Consider the following 18,472-nt stretch of genomic DNA (forward strand, 5'->3'; position numbering starts at 1 on the left):
ACCTCCCAGTACATACTGCTCCCCACTAGTACATACTGCACCCTCCTAGTACATACGGCACCCTCCTAGTACATACTGCTCCCTCCCAGTACATACTGCTCCCTCCCAGTACATACGTCTCCCTCCCAGTACATACTGTTCCCTCCTAGTACACACTGCTCCCTCCTAGTACATACTGCTCCCTCCTAGTACATACTGCTCCCTCCTAGTACATACTGCTCCCTCCTAGTACATACTGCTCTCTCCTAGTACATACCTATCCCTCCTAGTACATACTGCTACCTCCCAGTACATACTGCTCCCCACTAGTACATACTGCACCCTCCTAGTACATACTGCTCCCTCCTAGTACATACTGCTCTCTCCTAGTACATACTGCTCTCTCCTTTTACATACTGCTCCGTCCTAGTACATACTGCTCTCTCCTAGTACACACTGCTCCCTCCTAGTACATACTGCTCCCTCCTAGTACATACTCCTACCTCCCAGTACATACTGCTGCCCACTAGTACATACTGCACCCTCCTAGTACATACTGCTCCCTCCTAGTACATACTCCTACCTCCCAGTACATACTGCTCCCCGCTAGTACATACTGAACCCTCCTAGTACATACTGCTCCTTCCCAGTACATACTGCTCCCTCCTAGTACATACTATTCCCTCCTAGTACATACTGCTCCCTCCCAGTACATACTGTTCCCTCCTAGTACATACTGCTACCTCCTAGTACACACTTCTCCCCCCTTGTAAACCCTGCTCCCTCCTAGTAAATACTGCTCCCTCCGAGTACCTACTGCTCCCCACTAGTACATACTGTTCCCTCCTAGTACACACTGCTCACCACTAGTACATACTGTTCCCTCTTAGACCATACTGCTCCCCACTAATACATACTGCTCCCTCCTAGTACATACTGCTCACCACTAATACATACTGCTCCCTCCTAGTACATACTGCTCCCCACTAATACATACTGCTCCCTCTTAGAACATACTGCTCCCCACTAATACATACTGCTCCCTCCTCGTACATACTGCTCCCCACTAATACATACTGCTCCCTCCTAGTACATACTGCTCACCACTAATACATACTCCTCCCTCCTAGTACATACTTTTCACCACTAGTATATACTTCTCCCTCCTAGCTGGATGTATAATCCATGACCATAGTCTTTTCTAGCCAGTGTCCATGGAGCCATGCAATCTCTCTCTTCACCTAGGAAAGGAATGGACTCATTTGTAACCGTGAACGAACTTGATCGTCACACCTGGAGGATGACAACATTTGCTGAGAGAGAGAGGATTGGGATTTGTTATTCCAAATAACATAAGATCCATCTCTAAGCACTGTAACCAGAGAGTTGAGCTGAGGTTATGGATTTGTCACAACCCTTTTCTCAATAACTACATTTTACAGGCATACAAACCTCCTGTGTGAAATCAGAAAAATAACACTAATCCGCCATACAAGTCTGGACCAGACTGAAAAAGAAACCAAGAGAATGGTGAGAGAAGAGAGAGAGAGAGATCTGAGAGTGAGAGAGAGGAATAGAGATTGTGTAAGTGAGAGAAATGGGGTATGGGAGGGAGGGAGAAAATAGAAGAGACAGGAAGTTGACTTTGTTCCTGTTGTTTTTCCACCTCTATACATGCTCTCTACCCAAGTACTTCATGCACCAACTGTAGAATGAAATGTGTCCATTTTCTAACTATTGTGTCTCTCATGTCTGTAACAACACCTCTGATATGTGTGAAAATGTTTTCAGCCGTGTTTAAAAGTTAGAAGTTTATTGATTTGTGATATTTTCTCTCATATGGTGGTATTGGCACTGCATTGAGAGGGTGTGTTTAAGGACATATTCAATCTCTCCCTATCCAAGTCTGCTGCCCCCACTTGCTTCAAGATGGCCACGATTGTTCCTGTACCCAAGAAAGCAAAGGTAACTGAACTAAATGACTATCGCCTCATAGCACTCACCTCTGTCACCATGATGTGCTTTGAGAGACGAGTCAAGGATCATATCACCTCTACCCTACCCTACCCGTCACCCTAGACCCACTTCAATTTGCTTACCATCCCAATAGATCCCCAGGTGGTGAAGGTAGGAAACAACACCTCCACTTCGCTGATCCTCAACACTGGGGCCCCACAAGTGTGTGAGCTCAGCCCCTCCTGTACTCCCTGTTCACCCATGACTGTGTGGCCAAGCACGCCTCCAACTCAATCATCAAGTTTGCTGACGACACAACAGTGGTAGGCTTGATTACCAACAATGACGTGACAGCTTACAGGGAGGATGTGAAGGCTTTAGGAGTGTGGTGGAAGGACAATAACCTCTCGCTCAATATCAACAAAACAAAGGAGGTGATTGTGGATTTCAGGAAACAGGGAGCCCCCCCTATCCACATTGATGGGACCGCAGTGGAGGAGGTGGAAAGCTTCAAGTTCCTCGGCGTATACTTCACTGACAAACTGAAATGGTCAACCCACACAGACAATGTGGTGAATAAGGTGCAACAGCGCCTCTGCAACCTCAGGAGGCTGAAGAAATTTAGCTTGGCACCTAAAACCCTCACAAACTGAGCTCATCCCCATCCTGTACTCCCTGGTCACCCATGACTGCGTGGCAAGCACGCCTCCAACTCAATCATCAAGTTTGCAGATGACAAAACTGTAGTAGGCTTGATTACCAACAATGACGAGACAGGAATGTTAGTGTTCTGCCATGGCCATCGAAGAACCTGGATCTCAATCCATTGAGCACATCTGGGACCTGTTGGATTGGAGGGTGAGGGCTAGGGCCATTCCCCCCAGAAATGTTCGGGACCTTGCAGGTGCCTTGGTGGAAGAGTGGGGTAAAATCTCACAGCAAGAACTGGCAAAGCTGGTGCAGTCCATGAGGAGGAGATGCACTGCAGTACTTAATGCAGCTGGTGGCCACACCAGATACTGACTGTTACTTTTGATTTTGACATGTGACTAACAGAAATGGAATAATGTGTCCCTGACTAAAGGGGGAGGGGGGCTTTTTTAAACTTTTATTTATCCAGGTAGGTTAGTTGAGAACAAGTTATCATTTACAACTGCGACCTGGCCAAGATAAAGGAAAGCAGTTTGACACATACAACAATGGAATAACTTGGAATATGGAAAAAACAAACATACAGTCATTAATACAGTAGAAAAAGTTGATACACAGTGTGTGCAAATGAGGTAGGATAAGGGAGGTAAGGCAATAAATAGGCCATGTTGGCAAAGTAATTACAATATAGCAATTAAACACTGGAATGGTAGATGTGCAGAAGATGAATTTGCAAGTAGAGATACTGGGGTGCAAAGGAGCAAGATAAACAAATAAATACAGTATGGGGATGAGGTAGTTGGATGGGCTATTTACAGATGGGCTATGTATAGGTGCAGTGATCTTTGATCTGCTCTGACAGCTGGTGCTTAAAGCAAGTGAGGGAGATATGAGTCTCCAGCTTCAGTGATTTTTGCAGTTCGTTCCAGTCATTGGCAGCAGAGAACTGGAAGGAAAGGCGGCCGAAGGAAGAATTGGCTTTGGGGGTGACCAGTGAGATGGTCACGTGCTACGGGTGGGTACTGCTATGGTGACCAGTGAGCTAAGGTGGGGCTTTACCTAGCAGAGACTTGTAGATGACCTGGAGATAGTGGGTTTGGTGACGAGTATGAAGCGAGGGCCAGCCAACGAAAGCATGCAGGTCGCAGTGGTGGGTACATCCATTGGGGCTTTGGTGATCAAATGGATTGCACTGTAATAGACTGCATTCAATTTGTTGAGAGAGTGTTGGAGGCTATTTTGTAAATGACATCGCCGAAGTCATGGATTGGTAAGATGGTCAGTTTTATGAGGGTATGTTTGGCAGCATCCAGTGAAAGATGCTTTGTAAATGAAACCCATTCTAGATGTCATTTTGGATTGGAGATCCATTAATGAGTCTGGAAAGAGGGTTTACAGTCCCAGACACCTAGGTATTTGTAGTTGTCCACATGTTCTAAGTCAGAACCATCCAGATTAGTGATGCTAGACTGGCGGGCAGGTGAAACACTACAGATCGGTTGAAGAGCATGCATTTAGTTGTACTTGCATTTAAGAGCAGTTGGAGGCCATGGAAGGCGTTGTATATCATTGAAGCTCGTCTGGAGGTTAGTCGGACCAAAACGCAGCAGCGTGGTATAAGTGTTCATGTTTGTTTATTGAACATGACACTAATACAAAATAACAAGAGAATAAATTAATAAACAGTCCTTTAAGGTGCAAACACTAAACAGAAAATAACTACCCTCAAAACCCATGTAAAACATCCATTAGTATGGTTCCCAATCAGAGACAACGATAGACAGCTGTCCCTGATTGAGAACCATGCCCACAAAACAAAGAAATACAAAACATAGAAAAAGGACATAGAATGCCCACCCAAATCACACCCAGTATAACACATCCATTAACATGAGACTGTGACCAAACCAAAATAGAGACATAAAAAGCTATCTTACGGTCAGGGCGTGACAGTTGTCATCTAACATAGAGGTGGATCAGAGAATCACCAGAGACCAAAATACTTTTCTGTTAAACATGAGATCTGTCTTGACTTTAAAAGTGACAGCTTCATTCGAATGGCTTTTCAGTTGACTATAATACTCATAATATCATATTTAATTCAACAGACAGCTTTTTCCATTGGTTTAACATGAGAGTGTTTATTTAATTAGGTGACTCACTTGTTTCTTGTCCAGTTTTCCCAAAGACTGTAACATGAGACACCACAGTCCCAGTATAACACATCCATTAACATGAGACTGTAACATGAAACACCACAGTCCCAGTATAACACATCCATTAACATGAGACTGTAACATGAAACACTACAGTCCCAGTATAACACATCCATTAACATGAGACTGTAACATGAAACACCACAGTCCCAGTATAACACATCCATTAACATGAGACTGTAACATGAAACACCACAGTCCCAGTATAACACATCCATTAACATGAGACTGTAACATGAAACACCACAGTCCCAGTATAACACATCCATTAACATGAGACTGTAACATGAGACACCACAGTCCCAGTATAACACATCCATTAACATGAGACTGTAACATGAGACACCACAGTCCCAGTATAACACATCCATTAACATGAGACTGTAACAGGAAACACCACAGTCCCAGTATAACACATCCATTAACATGAGACTGTAACAGGAAACACCACAGTCCCAGTATAACACATCCATTAACATGAGACTGTAACATGAAACACCACAGTCCCAGTATAACACATCCATTAACATGAGACTGTAACATGAAACACCACAGTCCCAGTATAACACATCCATTAACATGAGACTGTAACATGAAACACCACAGTCCCAGTATAACACATCCATTAACATGAGACTGTAACATGAAACACTACAGTCCCAGTATAACACATCCATTAACATGAAACACCACAGTCCCAGTATAACACATCCATTAACATGAGACTGTAACAGGAAACACCACAGTCCCAGTATAACACATCCATTAACATGAGACTGTAACATGAAACACCACAGTCCCAGTATAACACATCCATTAACATGAGACTGTAACATGAAACACCACAGTCCCAGTATAACACATCCATTAACATGAGACTGTAACATGAAACACCACAGTCCCAGTATAACACATCCATTAACATGAGACTGTAACATGAAACACCACAGTCCCAGTATAACACATCCATTAACATGAGACTGTAACATGAGACACCACAGTCCCAGTATAACACATCCATTAACATGAGACTGTAACATGAAACACCACAGTCCCAGTATAACACATCCATTAACATGAGACTGTAACATGAAACACCACAGTCCCAGTATAACACATCCATTAACATGAGACTGTAACATGAAACACACAGTCCCAGTATCCCAGTGAAACACCACATCCCAGTATTACACATCCATTAACATGAGACTGTAACATAACAGACTGTAACATGAAACACCACAGTCCCAGTATAACACATCCATTAACATGAGACTGTAACAGGAAACACCACAGTCCCAGTATAACACATCCATTAACATGAGACTGTAACATGAAACACCACAGTCCCAGTATTACACATCCATTAACATGAGACTGTAACATGAAACACCACAGTCCCAGTATAACACATCCATTAACATGAGACTGTAACATGAAACACCACAGTCCCAGTATAACACATCCATTAACATGAGACTGTAACATGAAACACCACAGTCCCAGTATAACACATCCATTAACATGAGACTGTAACATGAAACACCACAGTCCCAGTATAACACATCCATTAACATGAGACTGTAACATGAGACACCACAGTCCCAGTATAACACATCCATTAACATGAGACTGTAACATGAAACACCACAGTCCCAGTATAACACATCCATTAACATGAGACTGTAACATGAAACACCACAGTCCCAGTATAACACATCCATTAACATGAGACTGTAACATGAAACACCACAGTCCCAGTATAACACATCCATTAACATGAGACTGTAACATGAAACACCACAGTCCCAGTATAACACATCCATTAACATGAGACTGTAACATGAAACACCACAGTCCCAGTATAACACATCCATTAACATGAGACTGTAACATGAAACACCACAGTCCCAGTATAACACATCCATTAACATGAGACTGTAACATGAAACACCACAGTCCCAGTATAACACATCCATTAACATGTAACATGAAACACCACAGTAAACATCCATTAACACTGTAACATGAAACACCACAGTCCCAGTATAACACATCCATTAACATGAGACTGTAACATGAAACACCACAGTCCCAGTATAACACATCCATTAACATGAGACTGTAACATGAAACACCACAGTCCCAGTATAACACATCCATTAACATGAGACTGTAACATGAAACACCACAGTCCCAGTATAACACATCCATTAACATGAGACTGTAACATGAAACACCACAGTCCCAGTATAACACATCCATTAACATGAGACTGTAACAGGAAACACCACAGTCCCAGTATAACACATCCATTAACATGAGACTGTAACATGAAACACCACAGTCCCAGTATTACATCCATTAACATGAGACTGTAACATGACTGTAACACCACAGTCCCAGTATAACACATCCATTAACATGAGACTGTAACATGAGACACCACAGTCCCAGTATAACACATCCATTAACATGAGACTGTAACATGAGACACCACAGTCCCAGTATAACACATCCCATTAACATGAGACTGTAACATGAGACTGTAACACCACAGTCCCAGTATAACACATCCATTAACATGAGACTGTAACATGAGACACCACAGTCCCAGTATAACACATCCATTAACATGAGACTGTAACATGAAACACCACAGTCCCAGTATAACACATCCATTAACATGAGACTGTAACATGAAACACCACAGTCCCAGTATAACACATCCATTAACATGAGACTGTAACATGAAACACCACAGTCCCAGTATACACACATCCATTAACATGAGACTGTAACATGAAACACCACAGTCCCAGTATAACACATCCATTAACATGAGACTGTAACATGAAACACCACAGTCCCAGTATAACACATCCATTAACATGAGACTGTAACATGAGACACCACAGTCCCAGTATAACACATCCATTAACATGAGACTGTAACATGAAACACCACAGTCCCAGTATAACACATCCATTAACATGAGACTGTAACATGAAACACCACAGTCCCAGTATAACACATCCATTAACATGAGACTGTAACATGAGACACCACAGTCCCAGTATAACACATCCATTAACATGAGACTGTAACATGAAACACCACAGTCCCAGTATAACACATCCATTAACATGAGACTGTAACATGAAACACCACAGTCCCAGTATAACACATCCATTAACATGAGACTGTAACATGAAACACCACAGTCCCAGTATAACACATCCATTAACATGAGACTGTAACATGAAACACCACAGTCCCAGTATAACACATCCATTAACATGAGACTGTAACATGAAACACCACAGTCCCAGTATAACACATCCATTAACATGAGACTGTAACATGAAACACCACAGTCCCAGTATAACACATCCATTAACATGAGACTGTAACATGAGACACCACAGTCCCAGTATAACACATCCATTAACATGAGACTGTAACATGAAACACCACAGTCCCAGTATAACACATCCATTAACATGAGACTGTAACATGAAACACCACAGTCCCAGTATAACACATCCATTAACATGAGACTGTAACATGAAACACTACAGTCCCAGTATAACACATCCATTAACATGAGACTGTAACATGAAACACCACAGTCCCAGTATAACACATCCATTAACATGAGACTGTAACATGAGACACCACAGTCCCAGTATAACACATCCATTAACATGAGACTGTAACATGAAACACCACAGTCCCAGTATAACACATCCATTAACATGAGACTGTAACATGAAACACCACAGTCCCAGTATAACACATCCATTAACATGAGACTGTAACATGAAACACCACAGTCCCAGTATAACACATCCATTAACATGAGACTGTAACATGAAACACCACAGTCCCAGTATAACACATCCATTAACATGAGACTGTAACATGAAACACCACAGTCCCAGTATAACACATCCATTAACATGAGACTGTAACATGAAACACCACAGTCCCAGTATAACACATCCATTAACATGAGACTGTAACATGAAACACCACAGTCCCAGTATAACACATCCATTAACATGAGACTGTAACATGAAACACCACAGTCCCAGTATAACACATCCATTAACATGAGACTGTAACATGAAACACCACAGTCCCAGTATAACACATCCATTAACATGAGACTGTAACATGAAACACCACAGTCCCAGTATAACACATCCATTAACATGAGACTGTAACATGAAACACCACAGTCCCAGTATAACACATCCATTAACATGAGACTGTAACATGAAACACCACAGTCCCAGTATAACACATCCATTAACATGAGACTGTAACAGTCCCAGAAACACTGTAACATGAAACACCACACAGTCCCAGTATAACACATCCATTAACATGAGACTGTAACATGAAACACCACAGTCCCAGTATAACACATCCATTAACATGAGACTGTAACATGAAACACCACAGTCCCAGTATAACACATCCATTAACATGAGACTGTAACATGAGACACCACAGTCCCAGTATAACACATCCATTAACATGAGACTGTAACATGAGACACCACAGTCCCAGTATAACACATCCATTAACATGAGACACACACAGTCCCAGTATAACACATCCATTAACATGAGACTGTAACATGAAACACCACAGTCCCAGCATAACACATCCATTAACATGAGACACCACAGTCCCAGCATAACACATCCATTAACATGAGACACCACAGTCCCAGCATAACACATCCATTAACATGAGACACCACAGTCCCAGCATAACACATCCATTAACATGAGACACCACAGTCCCAGTATAACACATCCATTAACATGAGACTGTAACATGAAACACCACAGTCCCAGTATAACACATCCATTAACATGAGACTGTAACATGAAACACTACAGTCCCAGTATAAACACCACATCCATATAACATGAGACTGTAACATGAGACTGTAACCACAGTCCCAGTATAACACATCCATTAACATGAGACTGTAACATGAAACACCACAGTCCCAGTATAACACATCCATTAACATGAGACTGTAACATGAAACACCACAGTCCCAGTATAACACATCCATTAACATGAGACTGTAACATGAAACACCACAGTCCCAGTATAACACATCCATTAACATGAGACTGTAACATGAAACACCACAGTCCCAGTATAACACATCCATTAACATGAGACTGTAACATTGACTGTAAACACCACAGTCCCAGTATAACACATCCATTAACATGAGACTGTAACATGAAACACCACAGTCCCAGTATAACACATCCATTAACATGAGACTGTAACATGAAACACCACAGTCCCAGTATAACACATCCATTAACATGAGACTGTAACATGAAACACCACAGTCCCAGTATAACACATCCATTAACATGAGACTGTAACATGAAACACCACAGTCCCAGTATAACACATCCATTAACATGAGACTGTAACATGAAACACCACAGTCCCAGTATAACACATCCATTAACATGAGACTGTAACATGAAACACCACAGTCCCCATTAACATGAGACTGTAACACACATCCAGTATAACACATCCATTAACATGAGACTGTAACATGAAACACCACAGTCCCAGTATAACACATCCATTAACATGAGACTGTAACATGAAACACCACAGTCCCAGTATAACACATCCATTAACATGAGACTGTAACATGAAACACCACAGTCCCACACATATAACACATCCCCATTAACATGAGACTGTAACATGAAACACCACAGTCCCAGTATAACACATCCATTAACATGAGACTGTAACATGAAACACCACAGTCCCAGTATAACACATCCATTAACATGAGACTGTAACATGAGACACCACAGTCCCAGTATAACACATCCATTAACATGAGACTGTAACATGAAACACCACAGTCCCAGTATAACACATCCATTAACATGAGACTGTAACATGAAACACCACAGTCCCAGTATAACACATCCATTAACATGAGACTGTAACATGAAACACCACAGTCCCAGTATAACACATCCATTAACATGAGACTGTAACATGAAACACCACAGTCCCAGTATAACACATCCATTAACATGAGACTGTAACATGAAACACCACAGTCCCAGTATAACACATCCATTAACATGAGACTGTAACATGAAACACCACAGTCCCAGTATAACACATCCATTAACATGAGACTGTAACATGAAACACCACAGTCCCAGTATAACACATCCATTAACATGAGACTGTAACATGAAACACCACAGTCCCAGTATAACACATCCATTAACATGAGACTGTAACATGAGACACCACAGTCCCAGTATAACACATCCATTAACATGAGACTGTAACATGAAACACCACAGTCCCAGTATAACACATCCATTAACATGAGACTGTAACATGAAACACCACAGTCCCAGTATAACACATCCATTAACATGAGACTGTAACATGAAACACCACAGTCCCAGTATAACACATCCATTAACATGAGACTGTAACATGAAACACCACAGTCCCAGTATAACACATCCATTAACATGAGACTGTAACATGAAACACCACAGTCCCAGTATAACACATCCATTAACATGAGACTGTAACATGAAACACCACAGTCCCAGTATAACACATCCATTAACATGAGACTGTAACATGAAACAGTCCCACATGAGACTGTCCCAGTATATAACACATCCATTAACATGAGACTGTAACATGAAACACCACAGTCCCAGTATAACACATCCATTAACATGAGACTGTAACATGAAACACCACAGTCCCAGTATAACACATCCATTAACATGAGACTGTAACATGAAACACCACAGTCCCAGTATAACACATCCATTAACATGAGACTGTAACATGAGACACCACAGTCCCAGTATAACACATCCATTAACATGAGACTGTAACATGAAACACCACAGTCCCAGTATAACACATCCATTAACATGAGACTGTAACATGAGACACCACAGTCCCAGTATAACACATCCATTAACATGAGACTGTAACATGAAACACCACAGTCCCAGTATAACACATCCATTAACATGAGACTGTAACATGAGACACCACAGTCCCAGTATAACACATCCATTAACATGAGACTGTAACATGAAACACCACAGTCCCAGTATACATCCATTAACATCCATTAACATGAGACTGTAACATGAAACACCACAGTCCCAGTATAACACATCCATTAACATGAGACTGTAACATGAAACACCACAGTCCCAGTATAACACATCCATTAACATGAGACTGTAACATGAAACACCACAGTCCCAGTATAACACATCCATTAACATGAGACTGTAACATGAAACACCACAGTCCCAGTATAACACATCCATTAACATGAGACTGTAACATGAAACACCACAGTCCCAGTATAACACATCCATTAACATGAGACTGTAACATGAAACACCACAGTCCCAGTATAACACATCCATTAACATGAGACTGAGACTGTAACATGAGACTGTAACACCACAGTCCCAGTATAACACATCCATTAACATGAGACTGTAACATGAGACACCACAGTCCCAGTATAACACATCCATTAACATGAGACTGTAACATGAAACACCACAGTCCCAGTATAACACATCCATTAACATGAGACTGTAACAGGAAACACCACAGTCCCAGTATAACACATCCATTAACATGAGACTGTAACATGAAACACCACAGTCCCAGTATAACACATCCATTAACATGAGACTGTAACATGAAACACCACAGTCCCAGTATAACACATCCATTAACATGAGACTGTAACATGAAACACCACAGTCCCAGTATAACACATCCATTAACATGAGACTGTAACATGAAACACCACAGTCCCAGTATAACACATCCATTAACATGAGACTGTAACATGAAACACCACAGTCCCAGTATAACACATCCATTAACATGAGACTGTAACATGAGACACCACAGTCCCAGTATAACACATCCATTAACATGAGACTGTAACATGAAACACCACAGTCCCAGTATAACACATCCATTAACATGAGACTGTAACATGAAACACCACAGTCCCAGTATAACACATCCATTAACATGAGACTGTAACATGAAACACCACAGTCCCAGTATAACACATCCATTAACATGAGACTGTAACATGAAACACCACAGTCCCAGTATAACACATCCATTAACATGAGACTGTAACATGAAACACCACAGTCCCAGTATAACACATCCATTAACATGAGACTGTAACATGAAACACCACAGTCCCAGTATAACACATCCATTAACATGAGACTGTAACAGTGAACACATCCATTAACAGTCACCAGTATAACACATCCATTAACATGAGACTGTAACATGAGACACCACAGTCCCAGTATAACACATCCATTAACATGAGACTGTAACATGAGACACCACAGTCCCAGTATAACACATCCATTAACATGAGACTGTAACATGAAACACCACAGTCCCAGTATAACACATCCATTAACATGAGACTGTAACATGAAACACCACAGTCCCAGTATAACACATCCATTAACATGAGACTGTAACATGAAACACCACAGTCCCAGTATAACACATCCATTAACATGAGACTGTAACATGAAACACCACAGTCCCAGTATAACACATCCATTAACATGAGACTGTAACATGAACACACAGTCCCAGTAACACATCCATTAACATGAGACTGTAACATATACAGTCCCACATCCATTAACATGAGACTGTAACATGAAACACCACAGTCCCAGTATAACACATCCATTAACATGAGACTGTAACATGAAACACCACAGTCCCAGTATAACACATCCATTAACATGAGACTGTAACATGAGACACCACAGTCCCAGTATAACACATCCATTAACATGAGACTGTAACATGAGACACCACAGTCCCAGTATAACACATCCATTAACATGAGACTGTAACATGAAACACCACAGTCCCAGTATAACACATCCATTAACATGAGACTGTAACATGAAACACCACAGTCCCAGTATAACACATCCATTAACATGAGACTGTAACATGAAACACCACAGTCCCAGTATAACACATCCATTAACATGAGACTGTAACATGAAACACCACAGTCCCAGTATAACACATCCATTAACATGAGACTGTAACATGAAACACCACAGTCCCAGTATAACACATCCATTAACATGAGACTGTAACATGAAACACCACAGTCCCAGTATAGACACATCCATTAACATGAGACTGTAACATGAAACACCACAGTCCCAGTATAACACATCCATTAACATGAGACTGTAACATGAAACACCACAGTCCCAGTATAACACATCCATTAACATGAGACTGTAACATGAAACACCACAGTCCCAGTATACATCCATTAACATGAGACTGTAACATGAAACACCACAGTCCATTAACATGAGACTGTAACATGAAACACCACAGTCCCAGTATAACACATCCATTAACATGAGACTGTAACATGAAACACCACAGTCCCAGTATAACACATCCATTAACATGAGACTGTAACATGAAACACCACAGTCCCAGTATAACACATCCATTAACATGAGACTGTAACATGAAACACCACAGTCCCAGTATAACACATCCATTAACATGAGACTGTAACATGAAACACCACAGTCCCAGTATAACACATCCATTAACATGAGACTGTAACATGAAACACCACAGTCCCAGTATAACACATCCATTAACATGAGACTGTAACATGAAACACCACAGTCCCAGTATAACACATCCATTAACATGAGACTGTAACATGAAACACTACAGTCCCAGTATAACACCCAGTATACACACATCCATATACATCCATTAACATGAGACTGTAACATGAAACACCACAGTCCCAGTATAACACATCCATTAACATGAGACTGTAACATGAAGTCCCCATAACCACAGTCCCACACACATCCATTAACATGAGACTGTATACACACATCCATTAACATGAGACTGTAACATGAAACACCACAGTCCCAGTATAACACATCCATTAACATGAGACTGTAACATGAAACACCACAGTCCCAGTATAACACATCCATTAACATGAGACTGTAACATGAAACACCACAGTCCCAGTATAACACATCCATTAACATGAGACTGTAACATGAAACACCACAGTCCCAGTATAACACATCCATTAACATGAGACTGTAACATGAAACACCACAGTCCCAGTATAACACATCCATTAACATGAGACTGTAACATGAAACACCACAGTCCCAGTATAACACATCCATTAACATGAGACTGTAACATGAAACACCACAGTCCCAGTATAACACATCCATTAACATGAGACTGTAACATGAAACACCACAGTCCCAGTATAACACATCCATTAACATGAGACTGTAACATGAAACACCACAGTCCCAGTATAACACATCCATTAACATGAGACTGTAACATGAAACACCACAGTCCCAGTATAACACATCCATTAACATGAGACTGTAACATGAAACACCACAGTCCCAGTATAACACATCCATTAACATGAGACTGTGAAACATATCCATTAACACAGTCCCAGTATAACACATCCATTAACATGAGACTGTAACATGAGACACCACAGTCCCAGTATAACACATCCATTAACATGAGACTGTAACATGAAACACCACAGTCCCAGTATAACACATCCATTAACATGAGACTGTAACATGAAACACCACAGTCCCAGTATAACACATCCATTAACATGAGACTGTAACATGAAACACCACAGTCCCAGTATAACACATCCATTAACATGAGACTGTAACATGAAACACCACAGTCCCAGTATAACACATCCATTAACATGAGACTGTAACATGAAACACCACAGTCCCAGTATAACACATCCATTAACATGAGACTGTAACATGAAACACCACAGTCCCAGTATAACACATCCATTAACATGAGACTGTAACATGAAACACCACAGTCCCAGTATAACACATCCATTAACATGAGACTGTAACATGAGACACCACAGTCCCAGTATAACACATCCATTAACATGAGACTGTAACATGAAACACCACAGTCCCAGTATAACACATCCATTAACATGAGACTGTAACAGACTGTATAACACATCCATTAACATGAGACTGTAACATGAAACACCACAGTCCCAGTATAACACATCCATTAACATGAGACTGTAACAGACAGTCCCAGTAACATGAGACTGTAACATGAAACACCACAGTCCCAGTATAACACATCCATTAACATGAGACTGTAACATGAAACACCACAGTCCCAGTATAACACATCCATTAACATGAGACTGTAACATGAAACACCACAGTCCCAGTATAACACATCCATTAACATGAGACTGTAACATGAAACACCACAGTCCCAGTATAACACATCCATTAACATGAGACTGTAACATGAAACACCACAGTCCCAGTATAACACATCCATTAACATGAGACTGTAACATGAAACACCACAGTCCCAGTATAACACATCCATTAACATGAGACTGTAACATGAAACACCACAGTCCCAGTATAACACATCCATTAACATGAGACTGTAACATGAAACACCACAGTCCCAGTCCATTATGAGACACATCCATTAACATGAGACTGTAACATGAAACACCACAGTCCCAGTATAACACATCCATTAACATGAGACTGTAACATGAAACACCACAGTCCCAGTATAACACATCCATTAACATGAGACTGTAACATGAAACACCACAGTCCCAGTATAACACATCCATTAACATGAGACTGTAACATGAAACACCACAGTCCCAGTATAACACATCCATTAACATGAGACTGTAACATGAAACACCACAGTCCCAGTATAACACATCCATTAACATGAGACTGTAACATGAAACACCACAGTCCCAGTATAACACATCCATTAACATGAGACTGTAACATGAAACACCACAGTCCCAGTATAACACATCCATTAACATGAGACTGTAACATGAAACACCACAGTCCCAGTATAACACATCCATTAACATGAGACTGTAACATGAAACACCACAGTCCCAGTATAACACATCCATTAACATGAGAACACACACCAGTATAACACATCCATTAACATGAGACTGTAACATGAGACAACAGTCACCAGTATAACACATCCATTAACATGAGACTGTAACATGAAACACCACAGTCCCAGTATAACACATCCATTAACATGAGACTGTAACATGAAACACCACAGTCCCAGTATAACACATCCATTAACATGAGACTGTAACATGAAACACCACAGTCCCAGTATAACACATCCATTAACATGAGACTGTAACATGAGACACCACAGTCCCAGTATAACACATCCATTAACATGAGACTGTAACATGAAACACCACAGTCCCAGTATAACACATCCATTAACATGAGACTGTAACATGAAACACCACAGTCCCAGTATAACACATCATTAACACTTAACATGAAACACCACAGTCCCAGATCCATTAACATGTAACATGAAACACCACAGTCCCAGTATAACACATCCATTAACATGAGACTGTAACATGAAACACCACAGTCCCAGTATAACACATCCATTAACATGAGACTGTAACATGAAACACCACAGTCCCAGTATAACACATCCATTAACATGAGACTGTAACATGAAACACCACAGTCCCAGTATAACACATCCATTAACATGAGACTGTAACATGAAACACCACAGTCCCAGTATAACACATCCATTAACATGAGACTGTAACATGAAACACCACAGTCCCAGTATAACACATCCATTAACATGAGACTGTAACATGAAACACCACAGTCCCAGTATAACACATCCATTAACATGAGACTGTAACATGAAACACCACAGTCCCAGTATAACACATCCATTAACATGAGACTGTAACATGAAACACCACAGTCCCAGTATAACACATCCATTAACATGAGACTGTAACATGAAACACCACAGTCCCAGTATAACACATCCATTAACATGAGACTGAGAGACACCACAGTCCCACTGTAACATGAGACTGTAACATGAAACACCACAGTCCCAGTATAACACATCCATTAACATGAGACTGTAACATGAAACACCACAGTCCCAGTATAACACATCCATTAACATGAGACTGTAACATGAAACACCACAGTCCCAGTATAACACATCCATTAACATGAGACTGTAACATGAGACACCACAGTCCCAGTATAACACATCCATTAACATGAGACTGTAACATGAAACACCACAGTCCCAGTATAACACATCCATTAACATGAGACTGTAACATGAGACACCACAGTCCCAGTATAACACATCCATTAACATGAGACTGTAACATGAAACACCACAGTCCCAGTATAACACATCCATTAACATGAGACTGTAACATGAAACACCACAGTCCCAGTATAACACATCCATTAACATGAGACTGTAACATGAAACACCACAGTCCCAGTATAACACATCCATTAACATGAGACTGTAACATGAAACACCACAGTCCCAGTATAACACATCCATTAACATGAGACTGTAACATGAAACACCACAGTCCCAGT

The sequence above is a fragment of the Oncorhynchus keta genome, unplaced genomic scaffold, assembly GCF_023373465.1.
Source record: "Oncorhynchus keta strain PuntledgeMale-10-30-2019 unplaced genomic scaffold, Oket_V2 Un_scaffold_5839_pilon_pilon, whole genome shotgun sequence".
Classification (NCBI taxonomy): domain Eukaryota; kingdom Metazoa; phylum Chordata; class Actinopteri; order Salmoniformes; family Salmonidae; genus Oncorhynchus; species Oncorhynchus keta.